The following is a 12,477-nucleotide window of genomic DNA, read 5'->3' as shown; positions in this document are numbered from 1 at the left end:
GCTGCGATAATGCGCTAGAGTGGTTCGTAAGAACAGGCGCCGACGAATCGTGACACAAACGCATTATTGCCTTTGGCCGCCCGTCCAAGTTGCCACACAGTTTTCGAGAACGTAAATGTTCGCTGAAACTTGATTCCAGAAGCCCCGCGAACTGTGGCCATTCTCGCAACGCCGCTTCTGCCACCCCACGGGTCGCTGCCGCGGGCCATACGAGGAGGTTCGAGCGCACACACGCGCACAACAACCCAATGCCCTCTGGCAGCGCAGAAGTGTGCAGGTGTTCGGGGCTCGGCGACGGGTCCCTGACATGCTTCGAGTTGCGCGCTCGCTCGGGCGTGACCCGCCACGGTCGCGCAGCGCGCGCGCGCCTGTGCGCGCACGCGGCCGGAGCCCGGCGCAGCGGGACGCCCTCCGACGCTGCTGCCGCGCACCCCAGCTGCGTGCTCGACGGGACGAAAGCGCGGCGCGGGCTCGCCGGGGCAGCGCCCTGGGAACAGTGTGACCGGCGAGGAGCCAAACATGCGCTCTCCGACACTGAAGTGCCAGGATTTCGTTTTTTGTTTCTTTGTTTTTCTTGCCTGCGTAGAATAACAGAAGCAGTGCTGTTAATTAAGGAGCACTTCGCAGAATTCCCGACCACGTTGCAGTTTTCTTGTTCTTTTTTTTTTCATGCTCTTGAAATGGTTTGACTTATTAGATGACATCGGAAATGTCGGCAACTTTCGTCGCCCACTTTTCGTCAACAGTTGATTGTCTAATGAATATACGGGAGTGACGTGAAGATATGACCAGCTTAAGCAGGTACGCACATACACACGCACGATGACGAGCAATTAGCTAAGTGCTCGTCATCGTGTGTATGTGTTCTTAGCGTTAGAGCGCTTGAGCCGACGAGCAATACATGTAGTGGGCTTGACGAGGCTTTTCGCTGACTGGCGGTGACGTCGGAAAATGTCAGCAAAAGGCTCGAGTCGCGGTTTTCTTGGTGTATTGTCGAAAGGCGGGCTAACGTGGCTGTCACCCCATTCGACGGCTCCTTAGCCTTCGCCGCCGGAACTTTTCCGTGCCACGGTGCGAACGCCGCGTACGTCATGTTTTGAATGTCACTCAATACGAGCGGTTTTAATCCCAACGACCCCCTGGTGGAAAATTAGTGCCACGTGAATTCACTTGTAACCGAGCAGCGAGTCAGGGAGTGTTTTTCGTTTATTGCGTAGTGCTCTGAAGAGAAGTGCGTGATCGGCTGCTTCCAATATATGGCAGCAACGCCTATATAAGACTGCGGCACGCCACGTGACATGAGTGTTGCCGGCGCAAGCGTGAGTAAGTATAGGTGCATACATTTACACGTTTCTTATATTTTCCGGCGGGCAAGGCGACCAGAACAACACGTCGCATAAGTGGTGGCATGCGTGCTGTTGATTACGAGGCTTTAATTGCCAGGTCGCAATTGTGAGCGGGACATTACTTTTTGATGCGAAAGCGGCAAATGGCCCATTGAGCGAAAAAGCCGGCGGCGTCTGCACATAGAAGCGAAAAAATACGGCACATAACTTCCCAGTTGGCTGCGACTCCACGTCACGCTGGCTTGCGCTTGCTGGCTCTGGCAGCACGTACCGCTATGGAGTCTGAAGCATCTAAATCGGCGGCGGCCGCAACCATGGCACTAGAGAAACGTGGCCGTCCACGCCAGTGTACCGCAGACGAAATAAGGGAGCGGAAGAACGCACCGACTCCGAGCGACGAAGCAGGCAGCGAAGTCCACCGTCGTCATCAACTCTCCCAATACACGGCGGCCGCAAAACTCGCAGCGCAGAACTTGACGGACCGCTCAGTGGCGTTCAATTGGACATCACTGCATTCACGTTCGCTACTCATAAAAAGTGCCTAGGGGTCCTCGGAGTTCGTTAGCGGTGTGTCTTGCGGCTGTAAATGTGCAATGTGCTCTTTCTAAACAGTCGCGATTTGTTCATTCTGTACCTTAGCGTTGTTAATATGCATCGGTAAGTGTGTGACTGTTTCTTAATGTGGCATAATGTAACTGTACAGCTACTATTTATGGGGGCCTGTGGCTTCGTCAAGCAGTCGACCTCGACTGCGGCATCATGTATGTTGCCTATGATGTAAATAAATTTATTACTATTATTATTGTATTCGGTGACATTTGGAGCTGTATTCACAAACCTTTTCATTCGCAAGTACTGTTGGCCACTGTCAGGCCACCTTCACTAATAATGTGTCCTGTATTACAAAAAATTATGAGGTTTTACATGCCAGAACCACGATCAGATTATGAGGCAAGTCGTAGGGGGGTCTCCAGAAAAATTTGGACCACCTGGGATTCTTCAACAAGCACCTAAATCTAAGTACACGCGTGTTTTCTCATTTCGCCCCCATCGAAATGCGGCCACCGTTGCCGGTATTCGACCCCGTGACCCCGTGTTTAGTACTCCAACATCATAACCACTAAGCAACCACGGCGGGTCCTGTATTACAAGTGACTGGTATTTAATCTTTGGAACATTTTTAGCGTGATAACTTCTGGGCTCGATTGCATTCAGAAATTCGCATTAGTTCTGAGTCAGCTGAGCACACCAGTAGTTGGAAAAAGGTGAACAAATAAATACACGTTGCTGCGTAAAATACAGGTTATCTCTCAGATCTGCTGCGCAAATTAGGCTTACGTTTATTTTCTATTTCAATACAAGCGCATCCTGTGAGGGAAGTTTAGTAGTCAGTGCGTATGTATATATCCTTTGAATGCGTGATATATTATTCGCGGCGTACCCGCTTTGACAACCCTCATCCAGCGGCATCGCAGATGAGAGGTGCCGGTATAGGGCCACGGCTGGGCTCCTGATTCTATAGCCCTCACGTTTTCTTCGCTATCTTTTTTTTTTCTTTTCCCCTCTATCGCAAGCTGTGCAGAATACGATGAACGACAGAGACCTCGGCAGCTGGAACAACCGCCTAGGCGTACAGGAGTTGAACGTTTTCGACGCCATAACCTTGCTCGCGCCCGTTTTGCGAAGCGGAGCGCAAATAAATGCCCGGCTATAGACGAGGCTCCCCGAGCAGATGAGCAACCCAATTCACGGCGTTAACCTGCGCCGCGGAAGGTGCAGGCTCGAGCCACTCGAACGGCAGCCCTCGTTCTGTCCGTTGCTCTGCTCCCGGCTCGTTCTGCAGTCGATCAGGCATCGTCATATATTCCCGGCACGCCCCAACCACACGCGGTATATAGGCACCGCCGTGGCTTGGCTCCTCTCGCGCGCCCATCCTATTGGGCGGGGACGGCTCTCCCGGGTGCCTGCGCCACTGCTTCCTGGGTCATGCATCTATACGTCCATCCATACACATCCACCCAAAGACGTCCATTCATACGCACCTGTTCCGTCCTCACGCATGTGTGTCCTCCAGCCGCCACCACATCTGCGTTGATGTAGTCTGCACTGCCGAATTACTTGTCCCTCTTTCGTATGTCAGCTACGCTCGGTTTCTTTCTTTCTTTCTCGGTTATAAACTTTCTTATATAGCAAAGTTGGGAGAAGAAAGCTTTAAATTAATTTAACTTATGGGGTTTTACGTGCCAAAAATACGATCAGATTATGAGGCACGCCGTATTGGGGGACTCCGTAATAATTTGGACCACCTGGGGTTTCTTAACGTGCACCTAAAACTAAGTACACAGGTGTTTTCGCATTTCGCCCCCATCGAAATGCGGCCGCCGCGGTCAGGATTTGATCTCGCGCCCTCATGCTTAGCAGCCCAACACCACAGCCACTAAGCAACCACGACGGGTTGGAGGAGAAAGCTGCAGGCGTGAACTGCAATTTAGTTGGTAGAATTCGGAGCTGTTTTGCTGATAGTTCTTAGGTGTTGACCGATTACCCAATGGAGGTCTTCTTGTTCGAGAGCCCTAGCCCATGCTTCACTAACAAACGGATTGCCACCTGGCAAGATATAGCAGCTATAGTATTCAACTCCTCTGCGAGAGGGGTTTCTTCCGGCTGGCGAATGTGTGGTAACATCTATTATTTGCAGGAGCAGCAACTCTGGGTAAAAATAAAATGGACAACTTATCTGCGTAAGAAATGTGCGACGCTCTTTGAACTGCTGAGTAGTCGCTGCGGTGTTTTCGAAAGCACGGCCGGCACGAAATCGGCAAAAAGTAAGAAAACAATAATAAAGAATAAATAAAGACGGTTTCTGTTTTATGTGTTCCTATTTTAAGAGCACCCTAAAGCACAACGCTTATTTACTTTAGTCTCGCAAAGTATTCTCTTAAAGGTCTATCTTAATTCATTTCGCCGGAAAAGGTTAATTAATTACTAGAAAAAATGAAGCCCAAACTTGCTTTATACTTGAATTTTAGGCCTAAATTTCAGCTGCCGATACGTCCATATGGCGTCACAGATGTAAAAGTTTTCTCGTATTTGTGCCATTATGGCCCAGGAAGATTTCTCGATACTTCCTAGGTAAATGGACTCGAGTAGATGCTGTCAAACACGGCGAGTTGATGCGACAACTCTCGGCCACCCTCCTTTCCTTCTTTTTGGTCAAGCCTTCTCTCTCCGGATAAAGGGTCATTTCATTACTGCGCGAGCGGTATATATTATTGCAGCTTAATATTCTTCTTCAGTGTGGAAGCACGTAGCGCGAGGAATGAATGCGAGGTAAACTGGAATAAATGCGAAGCAAAGTGCTTTCGGCGAACTTCGCCGTCAAGCGCAGCGGCAGAGTTTGTATATATTTATTTCATAATACCCCCAAAGGCCCCAGAAGGGGTATTGCATGATTTAGATTATACGCAACACGATTTGCTTCGAGAAGTCACGCCTTGACCAAAAGTCGGCAACGTTGCACATTTTCGCACGATGGGGTCGTATGATCCCTGAGCACTGGCCGCTTTGTGTGCGCAGGTGTGCAGGAATCACCGTGCGTTATTTCGCCAACATGGGCATAGCCCAAAAGCGAACACGGAAAGATTGCTTTCGTAAATGTCGTCGGTGGCAATGTTTCCCTCGAAAAGTGGTGATTAACGAAGCTGAAAACTAGCGTGAGAAGCACTACTTAACCTTTCGGGGTTATGAAGATGCGCAAAGACGCACTTGTTTGCCAGGATAATTCTTGAAACGCTCAAAGTCATTACAAAGTGACAGCACGAGTATCCTGCGGGCCTGCTTCTGAATACGGGGACAAGAGGTAAAACGCACGTTGCATCAAAGTCAACCAAAACTGCTCTAACAGGCTGAGTTGGCCGCGGAGATAAACAATGAGCATGCAGCTTATTGGATCGAAGGTTAGAAAAGTTGCTCTAAAGCAGATTATATTTCAGCACAATTCTCTTAAATGTATGGCATACTCGGGCGCAACTTATGTACTTCACGGCTAGTACTGTGGCATATCACTGGCGCCGAACCAAATCAGCTGGTCGCAATCCTAGATATCCCGATTTGAACAAGTCATTCTATTGCGCCTTGAATTGATCGCAGCCACACGAGATTCATTCCGGTTTCGCATAATGCGCGAATACGCGCTTTTACTTTTGCTGATAAGTGTCTTCCAACTCTTCCATAGCCTCATTTGCATGCGTAGAAGGCTTTCCCGCCAGTCTCCATGCTCACCCGTGTAAAAAATTAAATATGCAGCCCAAAATGGACGCTGCATCTGTTCTTGGGCGCAAATGTAGGGTTGCAAGCTTACCAGTTCCAAATTTCACTTTTCATCAGATCGAATTCTTTCATAAACAGGACGGTCTCTGTGCTTAAATGCCCAACATTCGGCGGTCTTCATCCGGCCCGTAAAAAAATGTCGTTGGTGAGGGTTACATATCGTGGACTCAGCCACACGCAGTTGATTTGGCGTTCAAAAAAAAAAAGTGTGGCTATACAAGTGTCTCACTCCTCGTGGTTGCTGTCGCATGGTCGCGGCAAATTGAATTGCGTCTTTTGGCACCTTGGTCGTCTTTTGGTAGTGGTAGACAGGGACTCAGACCAAACAAGGGAACCCAGATCCCTCAGCGAGCGCTGTATACGATGAACTATTGTTACGGTCGTGACCCCGCTGTTGGTTCTGCTATGAGCGCGTGACCACGGCAGTGCGGCTAGATAGCACGCATGGTTTTAGCCGCCTCTCTTTTCATGGCCTTCAGTAAGGCAAAGGGGCTCGTAATGTATCCGACGACGCCTGAGACCGGAACAGTGCAACAATTTATATCGTTTCCACTGGATTTGTCTTTTCGTCATTTTGAAAGAAATGGCTCGAATAGAGTGAGACGGATCATTTGTTGCCTCGGACCTGCATTCTCTTTGCAATAATAATAATAAAAAATAAAACTATGGCCGGATATAAAAATTCATTTGTTTACACAAGAGTGCTTTTAAATGTTCATGGCGCCAGCAGAGCACTCATGATAGCGGACGACATTAGCAAAGGCTGCAGCCAATAACAAACGCTTCTTACGAACAAAGAGAGTTTTTCAAATCTCGCATAAAAAAACATTCTTGTCCTTCTTTCTCGTTAGTCGATTTTATTCTTTAATCGTTAGTCATTTTATTAACAAAATGTAGCATTGTGTATAGCACTGCTCGTTCGACTGTCAATGAGATTGTCAGCGTGAAAGTCTGAGCCGTTGACTTGACAGACCAGGCTGTTCCCAGAAGAACCTTGGCCCTTGGGGACTTTTATATGTAACCCGCCGTTGTGGCGTAGTGGCTTTGGTGTTGCACTGCCAAGCCGGTGGCTGCGGGATCGAATACCGGCCGCGGCGGCTGCATTCGATGGGGGCGAAATGCAAGAACACCCGTGTACCGTGCAGTGGGTGCACGCCAAAGAACGCCAGGTGGTCAAAATTTACCCGGAGTCCCCCACTACGGCGTGCCTCATAATCATATCGTGGTCTTGGCCCGCAAAACTCCAGATTTCAACTGATTTTTGTATGTGCGAGGCTTCTACTGTTAGTTCGCTCCTTGTAGGCTATTGCACTACAAGACCGCTTATGATTCATCGTCGTGTAATGGACGCCAAACATAGTACACAAGGGAAGAGACGGACTGAAAGACATTATTACAACCACACAACTAAATAGATCAAAACAGTTCTCACGCATGGCTCAAAAGGCCAGACAAGGAATGGCGGAGGGGGCCTAGCAGAGAGCAACACTATAATCACGTGCCTTCTAGCTGGTCTATCTCCCTGACAGATAAAGCAACACACGCAACTAACACAATCATCCGAGTTTCTTGACAATATGGTAAGCGTCCATAACTTTTCGGGCGCCCTTTCTTCTGCGCCGGAATAAGATATCCATTTTGCCATACCAAGGAAGGCAGCCACAACTCGCACAATATTGGGCTTCTGGACTTCTTGTTGACAATTTAAGCGTATTCTCTCAATCTAACATTTATGAATCTACCTGTGTGAGAGTTCTGTTCGGCGCCCATTACACCACAATGAACCTGTGCCAACTAGAACCAACTTTAAGTTCCTCTTCAGTGAGCACTCGTGACTGTGTCGGTGGACGCTATACTCGACAGGCATGTGCTCATGACCCGCTCAGTTATGTTTCTTTTACGCGCAAGCCTAACAGGCCAGCTAGCGCAACCGGCGAATGTTTGTTCGAAGCCGCGAATGAAGCGGAGGAGGAAGGCACCTGGAGGTGAAGAGAATCGCGCGTCGGGGAAAGTACAAAGGAGTGCGCTGAGATGATGATGATTTAAGGACGTCCTCTTTGAAACGGGGTAGCGACAAATAGTCACCTAGCTTGCTTGATTTAATCAGGCATGCTATACAAGCTTTTTATCTAGCACTTTTGTGCACATCTCCTTAATGTTTTTTTGCCCACTTCAAAATCTACCTTGCACCTCTATCTAATACTGTAAGATGACTGTAATTTCACAGGTAATCATATTTTCTAGATCAATAAGTTGATATGGCTTGTAGGGAAAGTTCGATTCAATTTCCCAATTACAATACGCCCGCTAAAACTAAAAGGTTAAAATTTAAATTATTGATTTTTGTTAATTACCCAGTAATTATGACATATCGATCGTCCACCGAGGTCGGCACCGCTGACGACACGTTTTCGAATGAACCGTCCGATTATCTCAGAACGGGTATTGTTAAATATTACTTAAGGTCTCTGCAGAAACACCCGGTATAACTTTGAAACATTGCGTGTTCCTAAGGCGACCAGTGGGCAGCAGGCATTATAAACAACGGAAGGTTCGTGTTTTGTGTATCCATGTTAATATCATAGGTGATGCCGGCTGTGGTGACAGCGTCTTCGGGTATGGGACATCGGACTTTGATACTGACCAGCTGCGTTATATTGCACAGTGTGCCCAACGCGCTACTTTTGATAACATCAATGCCAGAATGTTTCTGCAGAGAGATTATGGAATAGTCTAGGGAGCGATATATACCAGGTAAGGGTCGGGTGACTTGGGTAAGTTAAGCGGCTTGAGCTGATGCTGCTGCTGCTGTAGAGAGACAGAGAAGAAAGAATTGACCTGCCTACGAGCGGCACTAGCGCAAAAAGAGCCGAGAGAAGTAAAACAAGAAAACATGGTGACCGAATAAAAGAAAAAAAAAACGAGTGCATGAGAGAGTGATTGAGCATGCATGCGCCACCTGTAAAGAGCATGCGCAGGATGCTCGAGCAGTGACTGAGCAGATGCTACAGGAGCGAAGCAACTCGAGGTCACACCACATGTAGCGGTCTCGTGCCCCTTCACTAAGAGGAAGGGGATGGAAACGGAAAAAAAAAAGCACTGTCCGTCGCCACAAGAAAAAACAAAAACAAAACAGAAATACTTGAATGGGGGAGGGTGGGGGAGAAGTAGAGGGAACAGGAATGAGAGAACAGTTTGCATGAGACAAGAAACGCAAACAAAATTAAAGAAGAAATGAAGAGTGGTGGTAGGAAGGGTGGAGGAGGGGGGGGCGGGAAGCAGGATGAAACATATGCGAATTCTGCTGGCCATCTCGTGCCAAGGGTGGGGGAAAACGCCGGGTGTAAGAAAAAAAAAAAAAAGAAAACTGCGTGGGAATTCAGTCAATAAGAATAAAAGAACAAGTGCTCGCTGCCACCGTGATCTAAGAGACGAAGTGAGAATAAAGAAAGCGGGCTGCACACGCACGAACACCTTACCATAAAGAAGAAGGAAAAAGAAACGCACAAGCATAGTTTTTTTTTTTTTTCAGAACCAGTCCCGCCGTTCTGTGCATGGGTAATTGACAGGGGAAAAATAACAACAAGAGAAACAGACGGAGACAAGCACTACCGCGTGCAGCAAAGCAGAAACAAGCCACAAAATAAAATAAGCAACGGAATGAATAGACAACGAGCGTGTAAAACAAGCATCGAGCAAAAGACATAATGCAAGAAAGAAAGCGACAAGACAGGCGCAACGAAGGCGAACCAGCACCCGACGGTGAGCAAGCCGCGAACTGCAATAGCACCGTAAATGGGGGGTGGTGGTCAACCAAACTAGCGGTCGTGATGGTTAGGCCGCGAGGCGCCACCGGACGCTGTGGTATGCTGCATGTCGGCAACGCCGGCTGCGCAGAGCGCGCCACGGCTCGCTCATTTTCTCATCTTCTTATATGCCCGGGCTTATTTTGTTTCTTTTAGCTCTCTCCAATAGCAATCTCCCTCGTCCACCCTCGCTTCCTTAGGCGCGCTGCCAGTTAGCTATATAGAGGTTCACTGCCGGTAGTTTAGAGGAGGCTGACTACAATGCGCATTGCAGCGTGGATGATGCGCGCGGTTTGGCGCGTTTTTGCTACACCTTGTCAGATGAGCATCGCCGAGATGAGGTTAGGTGATGGCGGGTTCGTCATTGACGACTCAGTTTGCGATGTAAATGGGAGAGACGTGCACTCCATGAGGGTGTTATCAGAACGCCGCACTTGTACTGTACGTATAACGTCCACACGGCCACACGATCTTCGAGAGAAGGCTGTTTTATTTCGTTTTCAATCTCCTTCACTCGTGACACCCATCTGATTGGCTCTTTGAAAAAGGCTCTTACTGCGCGCAGAATGCAGTTGTGTTATGCTCTCGCCACGTCTTCAGTGCGGCGGTTTAAAAGGATATACCTTCCTATAGGCTATCCTGGCTATCACTGGCCGGAGAGGCTATCATCGCCAACCGCGCATTCGCAGGACGCGCTTCGATATGTTCATGTCGCAGAAAATGTTTGCTGTCGCTCATATGAGACACCGGTCCGCAGTATGTGTACTGCGTTCGGTCATTCCCTATTAGATTAGAAATCTAATTGAAATTGAAATATGGGGTTTTACGTGCCAAAACCACGATTTGATTATGAGGCACGCCGTAGTGGGGGACGCCGTATTAAACTTGACCATTAGGGGTTTTTGAACGTGCCGCCAATGTACGGGACACAGGCGTTTTTGCATTTCGCCCCCCATTTTCCCCCGCCGCCTCGTGCTTAGCAGCGCAATACCATGAGCCACCGTGGTGGTTATAAGAAATCTAAACTGAAATGTTCGCGTGCCTTGAGAATTCAAGTCATCTGCCCGGACGCAGTGACCGCGATGGTGCAGCTCATCTAAATTAAGCGGAGGATGGCGAGTAAACAGGTTTCAAGATTTCAAAAAAAAAAAAAAAGTAAGTGCGGCGCACCGAGCTCGCGTTCGTAATGATACGCGACGAATATTTCGACGCTTCCTGCTCCCGTGGTCTTCAATAAAGTGTTCTCTCTCTCTCGTTGCAAAGCGCCCAGGAAATAAACAGAAAGCTATCTCCTCGCGTTTGCTCTCTCCGTCACCCCCGGCGACTTTTCTTCTTTTCACCGCTTGAGGTGACACCACAGGCATCTTTATGACGTTCCGCAAGGTATATTAATTTCTTAGTGTTTATTGTCTAGTTCCAATAGTTTATAAAACACAAACAAACTGGACAAAGAGAAGTACACAAGAACGGAAAATTAGGTGAGTTTGCATGACCTTTGTAGCTATCCAAGAAGTGCGAAAACAAGACGCATTGAACAAGGCCATAGTTATACACAAATCTGCTGACAACTTCGGTGTTCCGTGCTACAGACCTGGTGTGATCAACTGCTGATGACAAAGGGAAGCTTCAGGGTTTCCGGCATTTCTACAATGGGAAATATATGTTGTAGTTCTGATGAAGACAAGCATCGAAACAACTCCAGCGTGAGACACACCTGGTTCACACGCCGTTGATCACTTCAAGTTTTCATCTTCCTGCGAACCCCCCGTTTCGTTTGCACTAAAGACCACGTTCACACAGAAAAGACCATTCACAGAAAACTCTTGCACTGGAATCGATCGTAAGAGAATAAGCAAGCCAATCCTGATGTTCGACATATTATTAGCGAAGTCGTCCGGCGAATAAGAATAATAAAAAAAAAAAACAAGCTTCGTGAATTCGGCCCCTGCTTTCTCGTTGTGTAGAAGCGCCAATTATTGGAGTATTCTGTTTTGAATTTAGCATTTACATTCTTACGTATGGAACCAAACAATTTTTTTCTTTTTTTTTTAATGGCAACATGGATCTCGACAGGGTTCACCAACGTTTTGTCAATTTCTCGTTAAGCGCACCGTGTGGGTTGCTTTGAGGAAATGCGAAAGCGACTGACGCGAGTGCACCTGTGCCAGCCGATGGTCACTGCACGTTAGTGAAATTTGCATAAATGTATAGCCATTCTGATGAAGGCATCGCTAAGAATACACATTGTTCCTTTAACATTGTGGACATTTCGCAACCAAAACAGCGCGACCTACTTTGTTACTCTCTGTGAACAGACCTGATTTTTTTTTCTTTTTTGCTTCTCGTACGTCCGTTCAGAGCGCGGTTGAGAGCAAGCGTTGGCCTCGACCTATAGTCGCCACCTGTTGGCGCGGGCTGCATAGGGACTGACTACGTGTTGATGGCCTGGCAGCTGACGGCAAACCCATGGCGAGCGAACGCTGGTGGAAAGCATGCGAGATAAAGCGATTGAGCGCTATCGCACCAGTTCATTCCACCAGTTCCCGGCAAAATATGGCTGCCATGCACTTGCAAGCACTGAAAGTTATGGCTTATAGACTTATACGGTGTTCCGGGGCTGTAAGGTCCCGCTGCTGAGAACGATGTTGCGGTTTGGATTTCCGGCCCTGGTGTCCGCCAGTCCTGTGAGGGCGGTATGAACGGACGCTGAGATTTTAGAACTCTACGCGGTCGATTTAAGCCAGAGTTCTACGCTACAACATCCGATTTCAGGTCTTAAACGTAGCTTCGTAACTATAAAAATCAGTCAGGTACGTACCCTATTGAGGTCAACGGACTTGCCAAAAACGCCGATGGATGGTTTCATGTCAGCAACACTATGTGCACATTGTGGTATTAAGGAAATTTACGCAACGCCAGTTAAAGAACGATTGCGATGCCACCTGCTCGGAGAGCCATATAAGCTGTTAGAAGTTCCGGGAGCGAGGCTTGGCGGC

This window comes from Dermacentor variabilis, chromosome 1 (genome assembly GCF_050947875.1).
Source record: "Dermacentor variabilis isolate Ectoservices chromosome 1, ASM5094787v1, whole genome shotgun sequence".
Classification (NCBI taxonomy): domain Eukaryota; kingdom Metazoa; phylum Arthropoda; class Arachnida; order Ixodida; family Ixodidae; genus Dermacentor; species Dermacentor variabilis.
The sequence above is the reverse complement of the archived record's forward strand: the minus strand, read 5'-3'. Positions refer to the sequence as shown.